Here is a 22,935-nt window from a genome sequence, read left to right as displayed (position 1 = left end):
ATATTCGGTAGGTTAGGTGCATTAAATGCATTTTCAACTTAGGCTATTTTCAGCTTACAGTGGGTTTATTGGATGTGACCCATTATAAGTCACGAGCATCAGTCTAAGATACTGAGTCATGGTTTGTGTAGCATCTTTGTTTTATAGCCCTGGGAAAAGAGAAACTCATGCAGATTCACTGTTTTTTATGCACTTGTGTATTCCTATGAATAGAATCTTCAGGAGAAGAAATATCATGGTGTCTACAACAGAGACAGGCATGTGAATGTTGAACTTCCAGCTTGTGTGGTTAGGAAAGGTTCTTGGACCGGGCAAGACTGGAGCTGCTCTGAGGAGAATGGGTTCCATGTGGAAGTGGCAGGACTCGCATATAGGGTATTATTGGTTAGAGATGCATGGGGGTGGGGGAGTCCAAAAAGGGGTAGCAGCGGTTCCCTTGCCTGCCAGGCAGCCAATGGCACCTTCTTCTCTGGGCAGTGGTAAGCCACTGCAGGTCTTTGGGCAGGAGAATGTCATAATGACAATGATGATAATAATGATGACGCTGATAATAGCCTGTGCCTCGTGTTTTTATAGCTCCTCTCCCAAGGTGCCCTTCTCTGGAAAGCTGGGAGTGCTTCACAGATGTTACCTAATTAATCACTAGTGCTTCCCTGCCGAGGGAGGTGGGGGGTGGTTAATATCCCCATTTTTCAAAGGAGAAAAACCAGGCAATGGGAAGCTCTCAGGTAGACTAGTGAAGCAGTGTGGGTGCTGGGAGAGACTCTGCAACAGTTCCTCTTTTTCTCTTCGCCTCCAGACCCACAGCCCACCTTTTGGGAATAGAGTGGCCTAGGACAGATTGGTTTGTGCACAGGCAGGTACAGATAAGAGGGTGTCTTGTGTATGAAGGATGGAGGAGAGGAATCTATACACTGAGTATTTAGAGATGCTCGAGTATGGACACCTGGGAGTCAGATGAAGTCACTCCTGGCTTTGGGCACACCCTAGACCTTGATATCCCCTTCGTCTGCTCCCTCAAAGGTGTCTCTTGCGGCATTTATCATCCTCCTCTGAGTTGGCTGACCTCCGTGGCTGTTCTGTGCCCTCCTTGAGGCAAGGATCTTACCTTTTATAATCTAACCTCAGTGCCAAGTTCATGCGCTTTGGCTTGACTCTTAAATTTGCCATCTTTTGTCATGGGTGAGTCACTTCCCCTCTCTTAGCCTCAGTTTCTTCATCTGTAAAAGGATGATGACAACTACACCTGCCTTATTGGGTTACTGTGAAGATTAGATGAGGTAATGCATGTCATATGCTCAACAGTGCCTGGGACATTTAATAAATTATCAATGCTCTTATAATAGGGGCTTAAAAACATGAACACCAGATTACTGCTGTAAACTGGTTCGTGGATACAGGGATACAGGCGTACCTTCTTGAATGCAATTGACATGCAACGGAAATACTGAGTAGGAATCAGATTCCTTGAAATGGAATCATTCTTCCTGTTGATGTGTATTGTAATTTTAAAGAAAACATATGCACGATTTCATTTCTGCCTGGGTATAGTCAAGCTTTTGTTCCAAGTTCCTGAGCCCCTCCACCTCTCTATCAAGTATCTAGTAATCCATAAACAAGGCTTAAGCTGCTATTTAAAGCAACTCTGCTGTTAATCCCTTTGTAAAAGCAAATCCTTTGGGAATGCGAATAACCTCGCCCCCTCCAGCTCTTTCCTTTTGAGCTTATTGTGTAAATTCAGGTTTTTCCTACTTTATTTCTTTTAAGGTAGTGCTATCCATGATTGAGAGTCAGAAATTCAGAACTGGAAGATGGACGGAATCTTAGAGTGCCCGGCCCAACATCTTCATTTAAAAGATGGGAGATGAGGACCTGAGGAAGGGGGTGCTTTTCACATCTGGGTAGCAGTAAAACTCAGGCTTAGCCCATGTCTCCAAAAGTGTTTCTCAGTTGTTACGTAAGTGATTTTCTTTTGTCATGTATTTATTTAAAGCGATATTGTTTTTTCCCCCCTAAATAATACTAATACAAGTAGTATTCATATTGTATTGGTTCTGTGGCAGGCACTATTTGAAGCCCTTGCCATGAATTAACTTTACATGTTTTAAGTCATTTACCCTTGAACAACCTCTGTATTCAGGAGGCGCTATTGTTAGTGCTGTTTTGCAGATGAGGAAACTGAGGCACCACGTTGTGAACTCATTGTCCAGGGTCCCACTGCTCATAGGTGACCGTCAACTCCAGAGCTCATCAATTACAGGTGTCTCTCTGTTGACTAAACGCATGGCCGTAAAGCTTTATTTTTAAAAGAGATCTATTCAATAAAAAAATGAGAGTTGGTTGAAGAAAATACTAAGTTACTGGATTGGGTAGTACAGATATATGGCAAAAGCCGTGAAACTAGTGCACGGGCATTGGAAGTTTGGAAACGTTGCAGAATACCATCTATTGTGTCAAAAATGCATTTGCAAATTCTCAGGAAAGGCTCGTTGGGTGCCAAGGACTATGTGAGGTGCCAGAAACAGACAAGTAGCTGGAAACAGACCAAATCAGACAAGGCTACTGCCTTCGTGCAGCGTATAATCTAGCTGAAAAGAGTGCACAAGAGAACAAATAATAAGATATTACAGCCTCTGGGAAATGTTCCAGGGAGGCCGACAGTGGAGTGCATAGGCGTGTGTGTGTGTATGTGTGTGTATGTGTGTGTATGTGTGTTGTGTGTGTGTGTGTATGTGTGTTGTGTGTGTGTGTGTATGTGTGTATGTGTGTGTGTATGTGTGTATGTGTGTGTTTATGTGTGTTATGGGGACAGGGCAGGCAGTGGGGGCCTGCATTTGCTAGGTTCATTTGTCACATCTATGAAGAGGTGACACTTCAGATAAGACATGAAGGTGAGTGACATGGACAGGTTTGTCTCTTCATCCAATCATGTCTGTCTGCTCTGTCATCTCCTCTTTGGGAGTAAATGCAGAGAACTGTCATGCTCGTGTTTGTGAGCAGCTTTTACCTCCTTCAAGGACTCTGCAGGCACCTACAATCAGGAATTCCTCCAGGCCCGATGCTGGGAATAGGACAGCACTAACTGTCGCCCCTCTGTCAGGTGTAGACTGAGAGTGCTGCCACCAGCGATTGATTTTTCGCTTTCTCCATGAGAGGGACAGTAACAGGGTTAGTTTATTACTAAACGGAATCATTAATTCATCTGTATCTTTACATACCGGTGCTGTCCAAGAGAAGTCAGATGAGTTTGGAATGCGGATTTTTACTCACCCTGGGAGCTGTTCCCTGCTTTTAGCTTACAGCTTTGCTAAATAAAACAGGCTATTTCTGGCCAACTTCCTTCCCTAGGGCAGGAGTTGCAAAGTTCGATGTTTTCTGGGCGGTGCTGGTAATGAGAACAAGTGTCCTGGCCACATGGGGACTGGGCGCCCCCACACCGCATCTGAAGCGGACAGTTGCCTCTCAGACGCAGTCAATTCAAAGTACGGACCCAGTGAGGCCAGATCTAATTTTGCAAAGAAGGTTAGATATCCAGAATTTGAATTGCACAGTCTTCCTGAACTTCGAACATTGGCAGCTAATTGAAAAATTTAAAAACGCTTTGCAGGTCAAAACAAAATGTATCTGAGAGATTCAGCGGGGGGCAGGGGGGTGGTGATCAGTGGGTGACCTCTTTTCCGAGGGCCCCTGAAAACCAGGTCTGGCCAGCCGAGTGATAGAATGGGTCCAGGATCTCTCAGAACTTGGTGGGACTAAAGGAGAAGAAATGGGCAAAACCACTTACTTACCTGGAATTGTTTTACAGCATCAGCTCGTATCTGCCGATTCACTTTCAATCTGATCCTTTGGGCCCAGGGCTGGAACTGCTTTATAGAAGCCCAAGTTCTATGCCAAGTGTTTTACATACATTGTTAGCCCAGGTGATCCTCCCAGCAACCCCCAGAGGCAGATCCTGATGTTATCCTCATCTTGTGGAAGGAAACCGGAAAGCTTTTAGAGGTTAAAACTTCTCTTCGGGGCCGGGCGCCGTGGCTCACTCCTGTAATCCCAGCACTTTGGGAGGCCGTAGGTGGGCAGATCACCTGAGGTCAGGAGTTCAAGACCAGCCTGACCCATATGGCGAAACCCCGTCTCTACTAAAAATACAAAAATTAGCCAGGCGTGGTGGCGGGCACCTGTAATCTCAGCTACTCGAGAGGCTGAGACAGGAGAATCACTTGAACCTGGGAGGCAGAGGTTACAGTGAGTTGAGATCTTGCCATTGGACTCCAGCCTGGGCAACAAGAGTGAAACTCCATCTCAAAAAAAAAAAAAAAAAAAAAAAAAAAAATCCACTGTGGGTCACACAGTTATTACAGGAAGTAGCTGAGTTGGAAAACATACCCTGGCCTGTTTCCAGGGCCCAAGACATTGAGGGATACTCACTACTCTCTTCCTTTAACATAAGCCAGTTCTTAATTCAGCGCTTAAAATATAGATGTTCCTTTTGTTGAAATCATTCATCTTATCATTGCCATTGCAAATCAACAGTTGCTGAGCCAGGACCTCAGACACCCTGTTTGGCTCTGGGAAAACAAGTGGCTAAGACCTAGCCCCTGCCACAAGGAATCCTGAATGTTACAGTGGAGTGAGGAAGATGGGTGCTTAGAGAGAAGTAATTACGGGATAGAGTCGTGGTGGCGGTGACCGCAACCAGCTAGCTAAGGAGGGAGGGGCCTGCTTATCTTCAGAAGTCGGGAAGGGTTTCCAGGAAAAAGTCTTGAATTGGGAAGGATAAATGTGAATTCTCCAGGTGGGCAAGAGAAGAAGGGATTCCTGGCAGAGAGAATGGGCCGTGCAGAATGAGGAGGAAGATGTGAAGCTGCAATGCATTTCCTGTGTTTGTGGCTAGTGACGGTGGTTTAGAAGGAACTGTCTATCCCTGCGCTTGGGATTCTGACTGTGCCTTTCTCAGCTCTCTCCATGGGACGCCTGGCTTTTCTCCTTCCACCAAAATGAAAGCCTGTGCCTGCAGCTTGTTGGAAGTGAGTACATGGGTCTCAGGACAGGCGGCAAGGTGTGACTCTGTCTTGGGAGGTGGGGCTGGGTAGTTGTTTGAAATTTGTCCTCTGCAGTCAAACCTCCTGGGTTCAAATCCGGGCTTTGCCAGTGACTGTGACCTTGAGTATGTTGCTTCATTTCTCTGTACCTCAGTTTCCTCACCTGGGTAATGGGGATGGGAGTTACTCCTTCTTGGGGTCTCTAGGAAGTAATGCACTAAAGCATCTTGCACAAGACCTCTGGGATAGTGAGTGCCAGTATGGGGACTGTTATCTAGAGCATGTGTGTTGTGGTCCGCATGCCCTTCAGTATCCTGGTTGACTCACGCATAGATAAGGGGGCATTCAGAGGCAGTCACACTGTCTCCTCTGCAGGGCCAAGTTCATCTCCCACGTGCTGTGCTGGCTGCACTCTTGGCAGGCCTGCCCCAAGTCCTGAGATCCCAACCTTTGTGCTGGGCTCTGATCTCCAGGCTGTGCTCTGCTGACACAGTGACACTGCAATCCACTCCATGTGGGGCCCCATTAACATTGAAATTAAGTAATATTAAATAGAATTAGAAATGCAATTTCCATGTTTGTAACAGCCACGTGGTCGGCAGCCACGTGTGGCTAGTGAGATCCACTGGGGTCAGTACAGACAGAGACTGTTTCTATCATCACAGAAAGTTCTATGGGGCAGCAGTGCCTTGGACAATTCCTGGGACCTTAACATGCCTCTTGCTGAAATGGGCCCGTCGTGAAGCATTCTGTGTACCTGTTTTGATGTGCAGTGATGCTTTCCACCCCAGAAAAATGGAGATGCCCAAATACCGGCATCTCCATTTGCCCCTTCTTGCAACCTTTTGGCCCAAAGTGGCTTCTGTCACGGTGAATCTGGCCAAGAGAGTGCCCAGCACATAGTGGGTGTCCAATGACAATTGAGGAAGGGGGCATGGCACAGTGGGTAAGAGCATGGACTCTGGAATCATCCCTGCCCTGGTCCCAATTCTGGAAGGTGGCCTCTTTGTGCCTCAGTATTGTCATCTGTTCAATGGGGAAAATACCAACAGCTGCTTCATGGGCTTACAGTGAGGATTAACCGAGATAAAGTTGAAGTGTACTGTTAGCCCACATCTATTGCCACTGTTAGTTGAGTAAATAAATTCATTCCTAGAAATCTTAGGTTCTCTTTCTGTAGTGTTTCCTTGGATTTAGAATCATAATTTCATAGACTGTCAGAGCTAGAACGTTAGACATTTTCTATTAATAATTCAATCTCCATTTATTTTATTAAGATGTTGCGGCTGGGCATGGTGGCTCACACCTGTATTCCCAGCACTTTGGGAGACTGAGGCAGGTGGATCATTTGAGGTCAGGAGTTCAAGACCAGCCTTGCCAATATGGTGAAACCCTGTCTCTACTAAAAATACAAAAATTAGTCAGGCATGGTGGCGCACACCTGTAATCCCAGCTCGGGAGGCTGAGGCAGGAGAATTGCTTGAAACTGGGAGGCAGAGGTTGCAGTGAGCCGAGATCATGCCACTGCACTCTAGCCTGAGTGACAGAGTGAGACTCCATTTAAAAAAAAAAAAAAAAGATGTTGCCTTTTATTTGTTCTTTTTTTTTTTTGGTTGAATAGTGTGAAATTAAAAAAAAAAATTGTCCAGCTTTATTGAAATGTAATTGGCTTGTGATAAGTTGTGCATGTTCAAAGTGTAAAATTTGATGAGTTTTGATATATGTATCCACCTGTGACATCATCACCCCAAATTATTGGATATAATGAACATCACCCCCAGAATTTTCTTATCTCTCTGTATAATAAATACCTCCCTCTTTCCCAAACCCCATCCACAGGCAACAGCTGATGAGCTTTCTCTCTCTAGATTCTTTTACATTTTCTCAGTTTCAAACACTGGCGATTAATTGAAAAGTTCTAAAACGCTTTGCAGGCCAAAACAAATAAACAAACAACAGCAACAACAATAACAACAAACTATAGCTCCTCATTGTCCACTGTCATCCCCAGCCCCTGGAAACTGCCATTCTTCTTTCTGTCTCTCTGATTTTGACTACACTAAGTACCTCCTATAAGTGGAATCACACAGCATTTGTCCTTTTGTAACTGGCTGGTTTCGCTTAGCATAAATAATGTCTTCAAGGTTTGTCCCTATCACGGAACGTGTCGGAATTTCCTTCGTTTTTAAGGCTGACTAGTCCATGGTGTGTGTATGTTGCATTTGGTTTATCCGTGCAGATCTTTCAGGATGGATACTTGGCTTGCTTTCCCCTTTTAGCTACTGTGAGTAATGCTGCTTTGAACATAGATGTGCCAATAGCTGTTCAAGCCCCTGCTTTTCACTCAGCTGTGAACCCAGAAGAGGAATTGCTGGATTATATAGCATTCTATATTTGATTTTTCTTTTCTTTTTTTTTTTTTTTGAGACAGAGTCTCGCTCTGTTGCCCAGGCTGGAGTGCAGTGGCCAGATCTCAGCTCACTGCAAGCTCCGCCTCCCGGGTTTATGCCATTCTCCTGCCTCAGCCTTCCGAGTAGCTGGGACTACAGGCGCCCGCCACCTCGCCCGGCTAATTTTTTGCATTTTTTAGTAGAGACGGGGTTTCACCGTGTTAGCCAGGATGGTCTCGATTTCCTGACCTCGTGATCCGCCCATCTCAGCCTCCCAAAGTGCTGGGATTACAGTCTTCAGCCACCGCGCCCGGCCCTTAATTTTTCTATATTTAATTTTTTGAGAAACCACCTTATTATCCATCCATCTGTAAGTGACCCTTGCTTTTTAAATGTAAGGAGTATAAGCATGTGATAACAAAATTCCCCCATGAGAGAAGGATATAAAATAGGAGACTTCTCCTTCTTTTCCAGTCTTTCTCTTTAAAAGAATCATTGCTAAAATTTATTGTATATCCTTCCACTTTGCAGAGTTACTGAGAGTCAACTGCTTCGTCTGCTAAATGGGCACATCTCCCTCCAACCACCTTTATTTATTTGTCTATTTATTTATTTATTTAGAGATAGTGTCTGGGTCTGTCGCCCAGGCTGGAGTTCAGTGGCATGATCTCAGTGCACTGCAAACTCTGCCTCTTGGGTTCAGGCGATTCTAATGCCTCAGCCTCCTGAATAGCTGGGATTATAGGTGTGCACCACCGCGCCTGCCTAATTTTTGTATTTTTAGTAGAGACGGGGGTCTCACCATGCTGGCCAGGCTGGTCTCGAATTCCTGACCTCAAGTAATCCACCCACCTTCACCTCCCAAAGTGCTGGGATTACAGGTGTGAGGCACCGCGCCCAGCCCTCTAACCACCTCTTTGCATTGTTGGCAGAAACAAGGGAAAATGCAGACAAAAGTGCATATTTCTTCCAGAACTGTCAGAGGCCAGCAGGTCTTCCTGCGGAATTCAGCCTAAGCAATATTTCAAATACAAATGCCAATGTTGGTCTTTGGAAAGACAGTATTTCCAAAAGTGTCTTTAGAGTGAATATCTAGCTCTCTGGATGTAAGGGGTGTGTGTGCGTGTGTGTGTGTGTGTGTGTGAGATATCCTTCATTTCATAGATGGGGAGACTCAAAAAAGCCTGCCCTGGCTTCCTGTCATTCCCTGGGATAACATGAGGCCCAGAGGACACTCAGAATTCACAGCAGTGCCTCGGTACAGATCACTACCCTCTATGCCCAGCTACCCCACAACATGCCCAGTGGCCTGGCTGGGCTCCATCCTGCTCCCACCCACCACACCTTGTCTGATTTCTCTCCCACACCCTCCGGGGCCAGGCTGCCTTTTTCATACCACCCCAGTTTGCTGAAAAGCCCGGGGGTGTCTCTGCCCCCAGGCAGACTGGGCTGGCCTCACAGGGGTTTTCCATCTCTTAGTCAGCCTCCCTGATTTAAAGCTGCCTGTCAGATGTTGGAGATTAAGTTAGAAATCAGCCATTTGCGCTGAGTTTTGGAGAAGCTGCTGCCAACTGGGAACTCCTGAGTCTTTTCTTCTATATATAGTCTTTAGGGTGAGCTAACTGAAGTTAGCAGGGTTTATTTTAGGAGGTGTCTCCTTGGAGCGGAGTGTGGTGGGTTGGGCTGCCTGCCCGGGGAGCGTTTGAAAGATTGCTTAGGTTGACATCCTGCAGGAAGATCTGCTGGCCTCTGACAATTCTGGAAGACATACATGCTTTTTTTCTGCCTTTTCCTTTGTTTTTGGCAACAAAGCAAAGGGGCGAGTTGAAGGGGGACGTGCCCATTTAGCAGACAAAGCAGTTGAATCTCAGTAACTTTGCAAAGTGATTGGGATAAAGCTGAGGTAAGATAGCTCCTCTGATTCCTTATTTTGTATCCCTTGTGGTAAAAGTTAAGTTCTTTGAAATATTCTGTGAAGAAATATTAAGAAAGAGGATGGAGTGGGTTTTAATCTGAGCTTAGGAGAGTATGGTATAGAGAGTCATTCCTAGGTTCCAACCCCAGCTCAGTCTCTTACTGGTTTTGCAGCACTGGGCTAGTTACTTTTCCACTTCAGCCTCAGTTTTCCTAGCTGTGAACTGGCCATATTTGCCTTACGGTGTTGTCGTGACGGTGAAAACGCGAGTTACAAAGAGTTAAGGCCAATGAAGTACCTGGCACCTAATACATGCTTCATAAATGGCAGTTATCGCTTTATCTGAAGAAAAGGAAACTTTTAGCAGTATATTTCTAGAAATTACCTCAATTAGAAGGAGACATCTTGCTACAATACTAAGTAGGATTTGAGGTTAAATTATGCAGTCGTATGTTAAAAGGTTCGCCTTTTGGGAAATATCCATTTACTGGTGACCTGGCGGAAGGAAACCTCAGGCTCATTTCTCTGCAAGGTCCTGGCCTCTTTGAGTAAGCCCAGTAGACATAATCAAGATGACAGTGTATATTATTTAAAAGGTGATGATATTAAAGCATTTTTTGGTGAAAAAAAAATCTTGGAACAAACGAATACCCATTTGGTATGGGAACTGCAGTCTCCCTCTCACACACACCCATGCATATTGTCCCTTCAGCATTCGTGCCATTTGTTGTGTTTAATTATAGAGGAAGTGAAATCCTCTCCAAAGTTGCCTACTAGGTAATTGCTGACGTTTCTTCATTCTCTGAACATTGATTGAGAATAAGCTCTGACCCGTGCCTAGTGGAGGAAACCCCTGTGACATTTGAGTACTGCAGACAGGTTTGACCTATTCCAGTTCAACAAGAGAGAAAGAAGCAAGGGAGAAAAAGAGCAATGCAAATCATCTGGGTATCTTCTTTGTCCTCCAAAGCCTCAGTTCTTCCCTTTGTACAATGAGCACAGCTGGATTTAATTGTCTCCAGGTTCTTTGCCGCTCTTTGAGGCTGAAACTCAGGGGAGGTAAAGAAATTCTTTTTCTTGTTCTGAACCCCAGTGGGCTGATCCAGAGCTGCTTGTGCACCCTCCCCCTTCTAGTTGAGATGGTTGCAGCGTGAATGGGGATGCTCCAGTCCTTGAAACTCACAGGCATCACGTGGTTCAGCTAGAAATAGAAAATAAGTCATGTCTGGGTTTGGAGGACTCCCTGATTATTCTAGTTATCTTTGGAACAGAGCATTTATGAGAGGCTGTACTGAATGGATGGGATCATAGCTTCCATTCCGTGGAAGGCAGGGTCACCCAGCCTTCCTGATGGGAATGTGTTTGTTGTGCAAGAGTGGGATTGGGGTGATAAGCATCTTGGAGGCAAGAGTGAGCTAAATAAGCCATTCTCAAAGCCCTTTCCCTGAGAATAGAGCAGGCTGGCTGTCCCGCCAAAGAGCCTGAACATCTTGAACCACTGCAGTGATGGGAAGATTCTGCCATCCAGACAATGGAAACTGTATCACCATGTCTAGCTGAGGACGGGGGGTTGTTGTCTGGCCTCATGAGGTCCTGACAGGTCTGTTTGATGGGCAGGTTAACAACATAGGCATTAGAACCAGGTCCTTCTTCCTGGCTGGGGGATCTTGGGTGAGTTATTAATCTGAGCCGCGACTATTCCATCTATAAAAACAAGACCCAGAATAGTATCTACTTGTGTGTGTGTGTGGCAGAGTCTCACTCTGTTGCCTAGGCTGGAGTGCAGTGGTGTCATCTTGGCTCACTGCAACCTCCGCCTTCCAGGTTCAAGCAATTCTCCTGCCTCAGCCTCCTGAGGAGCTGAGATTACAGGTGTGTGCCACCATGCCCGGCTAATTTTTGTATTTTTAAAAGAAATGGTGTTTCACCATATTGGCCAGGCTGGTCTCGAACTTCTGACCTGAAGTGATCCACCCGCCTTGGCCTCCCAAAGTGCTGGGATTACGGGCGTGAGCCACCGTACCTGGCTGGGCTTCTTTGATCTCCACCAGTTCTCCAGTAATCCCCTTCTCCCTGGCAGTTACATATGGGTGAATAAGTATTTAAGATCCTCATTCTTTTGCAGGGGAGCAGAACACAAAAAAGGGGTCTTTCCCTTTGTCTCCCACTGTACCCTTTGTGTAGCTCCATCATAGCAATTATTTTAGATGGTTAAAATAAAAACAATTTGGAGAATGGTAGGAAGAGGCAGTGATTTATCTGGCATTTACCGTGTACTTGACAACCATTGTCTCACTAATTCCTCATGACGATTATATCACGTACCTACTGTTACTGTATTATTATCCTCATTTTACAAATGAGGAAACTGAATTACATAAATTAAATAAATTGCTTGAGATCCCACCTGGTAGTTGCCAAAACCCTGGGCCCCCATCCCTATTAAACACTTTCCCGTGCTAATTATTGTCATCTCTGACACCTGGCTAGCTTGTGCACGCCTTAGGTTGGGTGCATTTTTTTTTTTTTTCTTTTGAGACAGAGTCTCACTCTGTCACCCAGGCTGGAGTGCTGTAGTGCGACCTTGGCTCACTGCAACCTCTGCCTCTTGGTCCAAGTGATTCTCCTGCCTCAGCCTCCCAGGTAGCTGGGACTACAGGCGTGCATCGTTACACCTAATTTTTGTATTTTTAATAGAGACAAGGTTTCACCATGTTGGCCAGGTTGGTCTCAAACTCCTGACTCAAATGATCCGCCCACCTCGGCCTCCCAAAGTGCTGGGATTACAGGTGTGAGCCACCACACCTGGCCTGGTTGGGTGCATTTCTTCTTGTTCATTTGTCATTTGGTCTCTATTCTTTTTTTTTTTTTTTTTTTTTTTTTTTTTTTGAGACGGAGTTTTGCTCTTCTTGCTCAGGCTGGAGTGCAATGGCACGATCTCAGCTCACTGCAACTTCTGCCTCCCCGGTTCAAGCGATTCTCCTGCCCCAGCCTCCTGAGTAGCTGGGATTACAGGTGCACACCACAATGCCCAGCTAATTTTTGCATTTCTAGTAGAGACTGGGTTTCACCATGTTGGTCAGGCTGGTCTTGAACTCCTGACCTCAAGTGATCCTCCTACCTTAGCCCCTCAAAGTGTTGGGATTATAGGCGTGAGCTACCATGCCCAGCCAGGTCCCTATTCTTTAACAGAAAAGACAAGTCACCAAATCTGTTTTAGGCCCTGCAGATGCAGCTGTGAGCAAAAGAGGCCTCACCCATCCTCTTGAGCAGTGGCTTCTAGTTTGAGTGGCTGGTACCCTGGGGAAGGGTCTGGAAGGATACAACCTGCAAGCTCGGCTGGCTGTGGTTGATCTGCCTCTGTCCTCTTAGGTCGGGGTTTCTCAGCCCCACGCTGTAGATGTTTGGGGCTGGATAAAGAAGCAGCGGACCGGTGCATTGTAGGATATGGAGCATCATCCCTGTCTCCACCCTCTAGATGCCAGTACACCCTCCCTTTCGAGTTATGACAACCAGAGATGTCTCTAGACAGTGTCAAATGTTCCCTGCGGGACAACCCCCCACCCCAACCACTGTCACCAGATCATGAAAGCTCAGTGGGATGGGCCTCTCTAAGCCCTAGGGCAACACTGGCTGTGATCCACAGTCCCACTTCCTTCTCTAAAGTGGTTTGTTACGCAGGTCAGGGCTTATTAATAGTACAGACTCGGACACAAGGAAAAACTCTCAGTGATCAATGGTAATGGTGGTGGTGCAGTGGTGACCGTCCCTTTTCAACATTGCCACCTCCCCCTGCACACACATTGTAAGGACACCAGTGGCTCCAGCTGTTCAAGTCTGGGCCTTTGCCTGTGGTGCCCCCAGGGCATGGCATTGAAAGGCCAGGTTCCTGAAGCGTGGAAATGGAAATGTGGTTCCAGGCTGCCTGTCCCAACAGCAGACCCATCCACCTGGCCGGTGGGGATTGATTTGATGGGCACGAGGCCCCGGGAGCATGTTCCAGGCGTCTCTGGAGCATGGACTGCCCTTGAGCACCGAACCTGACCAGGCCTTATCACATCTGACTGTATTTCCCCTTTTGTGATTTGCCAGAGAGCCTTGTAAATCAGCGGTCACTAGCAGTTCCTGCTTTGTGGTGGCTGTTAAGACTCAGAGCAACTTGTTTTTCCAAACCTCTAGTCTAATCTTTTCTATGTGTGTGTGTGTGTGTTTTAAATGTTATCTTGAAGAAGAAAACAGCTAAAAAAATTTTTTTTTTTGCATTGCAACAGGGGGTGGGCGTTTGCCCAGGGGTCTGTTGGATGGGCTGGTTAATAATATAGACACTAAAACCAGGTCCCTCTTCTTGGCTGGGGGATCTTGGATGAGTCATGAGCTAATCTTAGCCTTGAATTTTCCATCTATGAAACAAGACCCAGAATGAGTATGTACTTCATAGAGATGCGAGGAATTAGTGCTTATAATGCTTCTAAAGGGCTTAAAGCACGTACATAGTACGTGCCTAAGAAATGTTACTATAGAAGGATTTGAAGTCACACAGATTGGAACTTGAATCTTGGTCTCTGCTCCTTACCTGCTGTGTGACGTTAACAAGTGTCTCTACCTCTCTGAGCCTGTGTCTGCCTTATATTAATAACTCCGGTTGTCGCAGGTTGAGCCACCAATGTGTCCTAACTGGTGTGGGAAATGCCTGATTTTTAGTGCTGAACTTCCCATATCCTCAGTCCCAGGCAAGCCGGGATGCTTGTTCACACTGGTTATGGGGTTGAAATAAACCATAGCACCTAGCACGTTGTAGGTATCAGTAAATGGAAGCATGCCGGAGGTAGTCTGTACAGTTTGGTTATGTGTGGGAGGTGGTGGGGGGATGTCTTAGCTACTCATTTCTTTCAACCTACAAATGCTCATGCCATTTTCCTAAGCCACAGAACTCAGTTGCAAATTGACGTTTTCTAACCTAGATTGATTTTTTTTTGTCCTTCTGTTTTAGACAGAGAAAAGATTTTGTTCGACTTGCATATGTTATAGAAAATCACCTCTTGATTTTTTTCAGTCTGTAATAACAATACTGAGGGTCGAATAATTAGTAAGGCACGGTAGGTAGTGGCAACCTAATGTCTTAGACTGTGTGGGTTGTAGCGTGATCCCCAAAAATGGGAATAGGAATTATTTGAAACTCATTTTGAAACTCTTCAGTGTGCTGATTCACTGAGTTGGTTTTTCAGAAGTACCTTTGGATCTGATTATGTAAAAGACAAATATTATAATCTAGGTAGTAGGACTGAAAGCTGATTCTGACGAAGGTGCAAATCGATCTACCCATGCACTTTGGCAGTGACTCCCTGTTGCTCTTTGAATAAGATCCAAGCTCCTTCCTAGCACCCAAAGGGAATCCCTGACCTGGCGGCCCCTACACCAAATCCTCCCACTTTATCTTATGCTACTCACCTTCGCAATGTTGATTCTAGATTCAGACTTCCTTTCTTTGTGTCCTCCCAAATTATGAGTGCCTTCCCACCATAGAGCCTTTATTCATGCTTCTCCTTCTGCCTGAAATGCTTGTCCTCTCCCCTACCTTGGACAAGTTGATTCTCACTCATTCTTTGGCGGCCAGTTTATTTCTCCCTTTCTGAAAGAACCTTTCTGATCTTCTCTCCTGGATGAGGTTCCTGTTTTTTCTGTCCCTACATTCTCCCCCTTGGCAGCATTTATCACAGATCTAACTAAAATCACCAATTTTGCAATCAGTTGTTTGATACAAGATGGCGGAATCAATACTCCCTCTAGCTAACTTGTTATATATATACCTTATGTGTCCACTGAAAAGGAGACAGTTGTTGAATTTTATAGGTATTACGAGATTCTGGAGAACAGAGTGTTCATGAGCGGTGTTCTTAAGCCAGATCTCCTGGATTTGGTCAAATTCTAGCTTCAACACTGTGCAGCTGTGTGACTTTGGGCATGTGGCATAACCTCTCTGAGCCCAGGTCCCTCATCTGTAAATAGAGGCTAATAGGAGTCCATTCCTTAAGGGCAGTTGTCAGAATTACATGAGTAAAATATGTCAGTGCCTGGCACAGAGTGTATGTTAGTGTTGATGATAACAACCCTTATGATGAGTTCTACAACTAGTGATAATAATAGTATTTATCATCTTGAGAAATTCCGCCAGCTAGCTTAAAAGCATGTTGCTGGAGAGAATGAAACACATGTATTACATGATAACTTTGTTTTATTCCCAAGTTTTGTGACTATAGAATTGTCTGAAGCCTCAGTTTCCTCATCTGTAAAATGGGGCCAGCATTACCTACCCCAGAGAGTTAGTGTGAGCATTCAAGAAGCAGCCTCTCAAGCCTAGGTCCAGGCAATAGTAGGTGCCTGATGAACGTCCGTGGCCTGAGCACTGTAGACGCTGATTACTGCTTTCTCAGACACCACAGCTTGGGATGCCAGAGCTTTGGCTTGGGATCTGAGAAGCTGGACTGTGAATATGGATTCCAACAACAGCCCTTCAGAGAGCATTCTGCTTCTCTGTGATTTAAAATGAAACAAAACAAAAAATAATATTAGATGATCCAAGGTGCTGGTTTTATATGGCAGCTAATGAGATAGCAGGGCAAGTAACTGGAGAATGTATTGCTAACAGGCACAATAAATATAGCTATGATTATATATTAGCAGCCCTCAAGTGGCCCATAATGCAGTGAGTACATGTGAGGTCAAGAATGTGTTAGAAAACAGATGTTTGTTGTTAGTCCTTATAGACCACACTTTTTAGAAGAAATACATATGTGATGATTATGATCGGACATGATTGTAAGTGCTTTACAGATATTCAATTAATCCTAATAGACCTGGGAAGTAGGTATATATCATTAGTATTATTCCTACTTTGCATATGAGGAAACTGAGGCACCAAGCTCTCGAGTAATTTGCTGGAGAAAATAATTGAACTGGCATTTGTACACAGATGCTCTGGTACAAGTTTCCATGTTCTTAGCCACTATTCTATGCTAAAGTCACACGGAAGAAGATAATGACTGGAAACTGATAATTGAATGCAAAATACCCCCTTTCTCCTAAAAATGGGCCAGACCCGCTGTCCTTGGTCCTGCATTCTACAGGCCTTTCCATTAATGGAACTTGTTCTTGAACGTTAGCATTGGGAGAGTTGTAGACCTCAAACTGATGGACGCTTTCTAATGTCTTCGGTCTGCCATTGACACTGTGCCCCTCTAACACCCTTTCTCCTAAACTGATTTTCTTTTACCCTGTTGGAATGTGAGTAGTTTACTGTACCTGCTGAACGCAGGGTCTTAATTAGCCTTAATTTTTGAAGTCTGCAGCTGTAAACTGTGTTGAAAAGATTGAAAAGATTAGTGCACTAGTAATAAGATAATTGTCCCTGAGAAATGCTGTTAGCATGTAAACACAGTTAGCATGTGAAATCAGAACAACTGTAATATTTCCCTCGTTTGCTGTTTAAAGATGCTCCTGCATGAATAATTACAACTAAATGCAAAGTGCAGAAATGGGATGCTGCATGTTTTTCCTGTTATTCTTTCCTGCTTCTATCCCAGCTCAGAAATAAAACTGCTTAGTGGATTCTTGCCTGAAGCTAGCTTCCCCTCCCCCACAGCCATTTGAAATTAGTACCAGGAGTGGGGTAACTTAGAACAGGGAATTCCAGAATTAGGGATAGTCAGCAAACAAAATCTACAGATCCCATAGCAGCTTTCTTTTTTGGGGGGAGGGGTGTTGAATGAGAGAGACCACACATCATGCATACCTCTATGTACGTGTGAACGCTCACAAATGTATGTGTACACACGTGTGTATTCACACACACACACACACACACATTCTCTCTCTCTCTCTCTCATATACAGAACTGGAGAAAACTAGCCATGGCTACACACAGCAAAAGCAGATGTGATAAACCTCATTTTACCTTTTTAGACCCAGAAAGGCTACAGTAAAATATGCTGCACCTGCCACCACGTGAGGTCCTTCCTTTCTTCTGTGGAGTTTTTGCATCCTTTGATAAGTTGGAACATGCTTTAATTTTATGAAGTCAGCACATGTAATACCTTCCTAACAGACCATAGCTCATCGTGGTCCTGGTCCCTGGTCCTGGGGACTACGTATCCTATAAAGACTAACCTTTCTGCTTCCTCATCTCAGACATTAGCCAATCGGTAGGTTGAGCTTGTCTCCTGCTGTGTCATTTACACCCCAGACTCTTCTTTATAGGGAGGAGTTGCCTTGACTTACAGTCAGGAAAACATCCTACAGCTCACAGGTTGGCTGAGTTCTCAGCATACATCTGTCAGATTCCACCTATAACATGACTTGGGTTTCAACTGATTTGGGTTCAACAAGAATTTACCAAGGGCTTTCTATGTGGCAGTCTCAGGACTTCATTAAGCATAAGAACAGAGGAGGTAGTCCCTGGTCTTGGGGAAGTGGGACACGTTGTTAAAAGAGTATATAACAGGGGCTGATGAGAAGACAGGACTCCCAACCCTATCCATGGGAGTCAGCTGTGCTCTCTGCCTTGTATTCCTGGGTTTGCATTCATAGGTGCTTCTTGAGTTAAATTATTCTTGGACTTTGCAGCCACGTTACTTTACAACCAGTCTATGGTTCATATGTGGTCCTTCTCTCTTAAGTTCAGGTCCTCCAGCTGAAAGTGCTGGGCTTAGCTTAGGACCCACTGAACCAGAGATTACAAACTCCAATGCCCACAGCAGCCACACCGGCAGCCATAATAAGTAAAGGACATGTGTCTGGGGCAGGGACCGTGGCAAGCTGGAGGGCCTGTGACCCTTCCGAGAGGGATAACTGCGTCCCAGTGCCAGAGAGGCAGTCTCTTAGGAAAATGCTGGATTTGTGTAGCCAGGTCTTCTGATTTTTCCAAAAAAAATGCCAGAACTTTGCAGTTTATGTGAAACGTCCTGAATGTGAAGCGTTGGCATGCTGTGTAGATTTTTGTTGTTCTTTTGAAAACATTGTGCAGGCTGAACAAACTATGCCTGAGCTGAATACTGCTTGTAGATTCCAGTTTCTGTTGGCCACCTCTGCCGTCAGCCCATGAAGATCGTGTTCTCAAAGTGCTGGCTAAACAGAGGCCACTGCTGAGTCACTAGGGATGCTTCCTGCCACTTCATGAATGTGTTCAATTCGAGACCACACACTTTACCTTGCATCTTTTTCCTCCAGCTCTTTCTCATCCTGCCCTCCCCGCAGATGTCTCAATGAAGTCCTTGGGAAAGTAACACTTACTCTCCTGAATAGAGCCTACAGTTCCACCAAGCGTGGCATGCATGTGAGCGAGGGTCCCCCAACCCCGCCCCACCGCAGAAAGCGTGGAAATAAAAGTGGATCGTTGTAAGCTTTGGATCTGCCAAACGGGACTTAGCACAGTGACGTCTCCTGCGTGTTGATTATCAACTTGCTTGGGGGATCTCAGGCTCTTGCCTGACCTTGGCACGAGGTCTGGCAAATTTGGCTTTCTGGGTGTAGAATTGATCGTTTCAGAAACAAAGCCATTGAGACAGAGTTGAGGAGAGTCCTCTATTCATGGATGAAAGGAGCTCATTGTACAAAATCGGTGTGTCCTGGACCCCCTTCCTCTGGCCCCCTCCTCTCGTTCCCTTCCCCCATAGCTGGGGCTTTGTAAGGGGCTCGCAGGATGTTCTATCCCAGGCTGTACTTTCTTCCCATCTTCCTGTCTCTGAGGCTGCCCTGAACAGAAGGAGAGCTGGGCTTGGAGCCCCTGTGCACGTTTTTGGCTCCTCAGGCCAACTCTGTTGTCGTGGGTGATGAGAGCACTTCCTTCCGAGAGAGCTAGGAGAAAAACAGCCTTGCTGTTCACAGGCAGCTGCCCAAGGCGGCTGTGCAGGAAGAGAAGACAGTGGGTGCTAAGAAGCTCTTCCTGTTCTGCCTTCTGCACGGGCGCCTCCCTCCTGGGTCACGGCCCTGAAAAGTCAAGACCGTTGAGCTACAGGAAGACGATCCTGTGTGTATTAACCTCAGTGATCAACTTACGGATTGAGTTTTTCTGTTTCTGCTGTGAAGCCATGGGATCTCGAACTTTTCTGCTTGAGATTGGGGGGTGAGGGTTGGAGTCATGTTCATTGGGTAACATGGTACCTTCCTTTGTGGGGCAGGGGTAAGGTATGGTGGTGAACGGATAGGGAGGTTATAAACTTGGGTGCTTTCAGGGCTCAGCCCAGGTGGGCAGGGTGGGGTGGCGGCAAACGGAAGGGGATGTGCCTGCCTTAAGTGGACCTGCTCACCCAGCGGGTCAGATCTTTCCACGTTTCACGAAAAGCCACAAATCAGAATATCGTGAATTCACCCTAAATTTTAAATGCTGGCACCTAGTTTTAAAACGTAATTGTTCAAAAATTAGCCAGGCTTAGTGGCGGGCGCCTGTAATGCCAGCTACTCAGGAGGCTGAGGAAGAAGAGTCGCTCGAACCCGGGAGGTGGAGGTTGCAGTGAGTCGAGATCACGCCACTGCACTCTAGCCTGCGTGACGAGCAAAACTCCATCTAAAAAAAAAAAAAAGGTATTTTTGTGCACCATGCAGATCATACCATACCACATCCAAGCATTCTGGTTACCTTTTTTTCTTTTTTAAAAAAACGTCTCTGAAGATACTAAGGTTAAATGGGCCTGGCTCTGTGGCTTTCCACCAAGTCTTGAAACTCTCTGAGCCTCCGTTTCTTCCTATATACATTAGGAACAGTACTACAGGGTATTCATAATCCAGGAACAAGGAAATACGTAACGTCATCAAGAGAAAAAGCAAACTGGACACAGTGACTCATACCTGTAATTCTGGCACTTTGGGAGGCCCAGGCAGTAGGATCACTTGAGACCAGGAGTTCAAGACCAGGCTGGGCAACACAGGAAGACCCCATGTCTACAAAAAGATGAAATATTAGCCAGGTGTGGTGGCACAGGCCTGTAGTCCCAGCTGCCTGGGAGGCCGAAGTGGGAGGATTGCTTGAGCCCAGGAGTTCAAGGCTGTGGTGAGCCATGATTACACCACTGCATTCCAATCTGGGCAATAGAGTAAGACCCTGTCCCTGCCTCCCTGCCTGCCTCCCTCCTTTCCTTCCTTCCTTCCGTAAAAACCGAAAAAATCATCTGTCTTTCCAGTCTTTATGGCCTTCCGGGAACAGCCACTTCATGAGGATGGAATGTGGGTTTATTGAAGTAATACCCATAAAGGGTTAATTATGGTATCTCATAAGGACTTAACCAATGATAGCGGTATATGGGGCACTGTCATCAAGGCTGTCATCTTCATTGTCACTATCTTTTCATTCAGAAATATTGCAGGAGGTTGAGGGGACAGGCTGCAGGCAGAATCGGTCCCCTGCTGAAGCTTCTTTCTGACTCTACCCTGACCTAAATGGAGAGGGCCCATCTGTCCCCTGCAGGCCTACCTGCCAGCCTGGTGTTCTCAGCATCTCTCTTCTGGCCTAGGAAGGCAGCTCCACATCCCGAGCTGTAGCCTGGGACTGCAAAGCTCTCCACTCCCCACCTCCTGGGATAGTTTTTTCCGCCCCCACCCCATGGTTTGTGTCGGCAGTTCTGTGTGTGGCCTCTTGGAGACATTCCAGACGCGAAGCGCTGCTGAATCACAGTTTTCCTGTATCTTCGAACAAAAGATGTCCTGGTCAGAGGCTCTTGTGAAGGAGCGAAAGAGGAGGAAGTGAAGAAAAGCAGGGAGGGGTGTGTATAGAAATTTATTTTGGCAAAATGGGATGAACTCCAGATTTGGTATCAAAAAACTGAAATTCTGCACTGAATTCTAATCCAAACTGTGTGTGGCCCTTAGGAAATAGGCCTTTCCTCCTGGATCTCCCATGCCTTGGCAGACAGTGATGGGTTTGATTCAGGTCAGGGATGGACATTTAGGGAAACTGGAATCTATTAATAATATCTGCTCCTCGGGCCGTATTGAGAATTTGAGGCCAGGTGGCCTGCTTAGTAATAGCTGCCTCCGGCACCTTACTGTGAAGTCGCTGCATACCTGGTCTCTACCTCTAAGTACTTTCCTTGAACTCACAATTTTGGATTCTGGAGCTCACATCTGAACTGTTTTCCTGTGGAATAGAGAACTCGCCCAGCAGTCCCAGAAGCCACATAGTATCATTGGAACTCCAGACAATGTCTGTGGGACACTTGGCAGTATTGGTTCCAGTTGGGCTACCTGCCATCTTGTGACCACAGCAAGTGGGTGCAAAATTGATAGGTGCTGCGGCCTGCGCCTGGGAAAAGCTAATTATCGGGCTGAAGTATAGATGTGGCTTGTTTTCCCAGCTCCAGGAGGATGTGTGTTCAAACGCAGCCTGGGTGGCCGCCTTCAGAAAGATTCGCAGCATGGTGGGATTTAGCCAGTACTTCTTGTCTGGGCCGTCTAGGGTAAAGGCTGCCTTCTTGGCACATGGCAGGTCTTGTTTATGGTCTGAAATGCCTCGGAGCTGTGAAAAGCAAAGCACTGTAAAGTGTCACCAATTGTCTTCTAAGAGGAACTAACTTTGGTGGCCCACCCACTGTCAGGACTGAGCCAGGCTCTGGTTGAACGTCTCAGTCAGTGCTCCACAAAGACTGTGAGATGATGTTGGTGATTATTATTACCTTTAACCACTGGAACAGGCAAAGTAGTCAACCTGAAGACTCGCAGCAAGGAGATGAGAACCTCTGGTATGAGGAGCATCTGATCCAATTCAGTGTTCCTTATGGCTTCGTAGCGCCAGATGCTGATAGAACCATGAACTGTGGGCCGGGCGCGGTGGCTCAAGCCTGTAATCCCAGCACTTTGGGAGGCCGAGACGGGCGGATCACGAGGTCAGGAGATCGAGACCATCCTGGCTAACACGGTGAAACCCCGTCTCTACTAAAAAATACAAAAAAGTAGCCGGGTGAGGTGGCGGGCGCCTGTAGTCCCAGCTACTCGGGAGGCTGAGGCAGGAGAATGGCGTAAACCTGGGAGGCGGAGCTTGCAGTGAGCTGAGATCCGGCCACTGCACCCCAGCCTGGGCGGCAGAGCAAGACTCCGTCTCAAAAAAAAAAAAAAAAAAAAAAGAACCATGAACTGTGGTTTAGTGTTTCCAATTCATGACATGGTTGTACCACTGGGTAGCAGTGTAGCTTAGTGGTCCAAAAGAATGCCCTGTTTCAAATCCCGCCTTCACCACCCACTAATGAATGACTTTGAAAAAATTACTTCTCCTCTGAGCCTCAGTTGCACCATCTGTAAAAGGGGGCTTTTGATGCCTGCCTCCTAGAGTTGTTGTAAGGTTTATTTATTTGTTTGTTGTAAGACACAGTCTCTGTCAGCCAGGCTGGAGTCCAGTGGCATGATCTTGGCTCACTGCAGCCTCTGCCCCCAGGGTTCGAGCTATTCTCGTGTCTCAGCCTCCCGGGTAGCTGAGACTACAGGTATGCACCAACACATCCAGCTAAGTTGTGTGTTTTTAGTAGAGATGGAGTTTCAGCCTGTTGGTCAGGCTGGTCTTGAACTCCTAACCTCAAGTGATCCGCCCGCCTTGGCCTCCATGGGATTATAG

General features: G+C 46.1%; 1 protein-coding gene and 1 long non-coding RNA gene across 2 annotated transcripts in view; one reads left to right on the top strand and one right to left on the bottom strand.

Moving 5' to 3' along the window:
• XYLT1 (xylosyltransferase 1) overlaps window positions 1-22,935 on the top strand; it is a 369,876-nt gene that overhangs the window by 82,316 nt on the left and 264,625 nt on the right. The gene's annotated exons all lie outside the window — the stretch shown is intronic.
• On the bottom strand, window positions 19,676-20,906 carry LOC126944961 (uncharacterized). Its single transcript, XR_007722246.1, has 3 exons — window positions 20,806-20,906; window positions 20,184-20,276; window positions 19,676-19,902 (listed from the first exon to the last, which is right to left on the bottom strand). It is a non-coding gene; the product is annotated as an uncharacterized LOC126944961 (long non-coding RNA).

Source organism: Macaca thibetana, chromosome 20, assembly GCF_024542745.1.
Source record: "Macaca thibetana thibetana isolate TM-01 chromosome 20, ASM2454274v1, whole genome shotgun sequence".
Lineage (NCBI taxonomy): Eukaryota > Metazoa > Chordata > Mammalia > Primates > Cercopithecidae > Macaca > Macaca thibetana.
The sequence above is the reverse complement of the archived record's forward strand: the minus strand, read 5'-3'. Positions and strand labels throughout refer to the sequence as shown.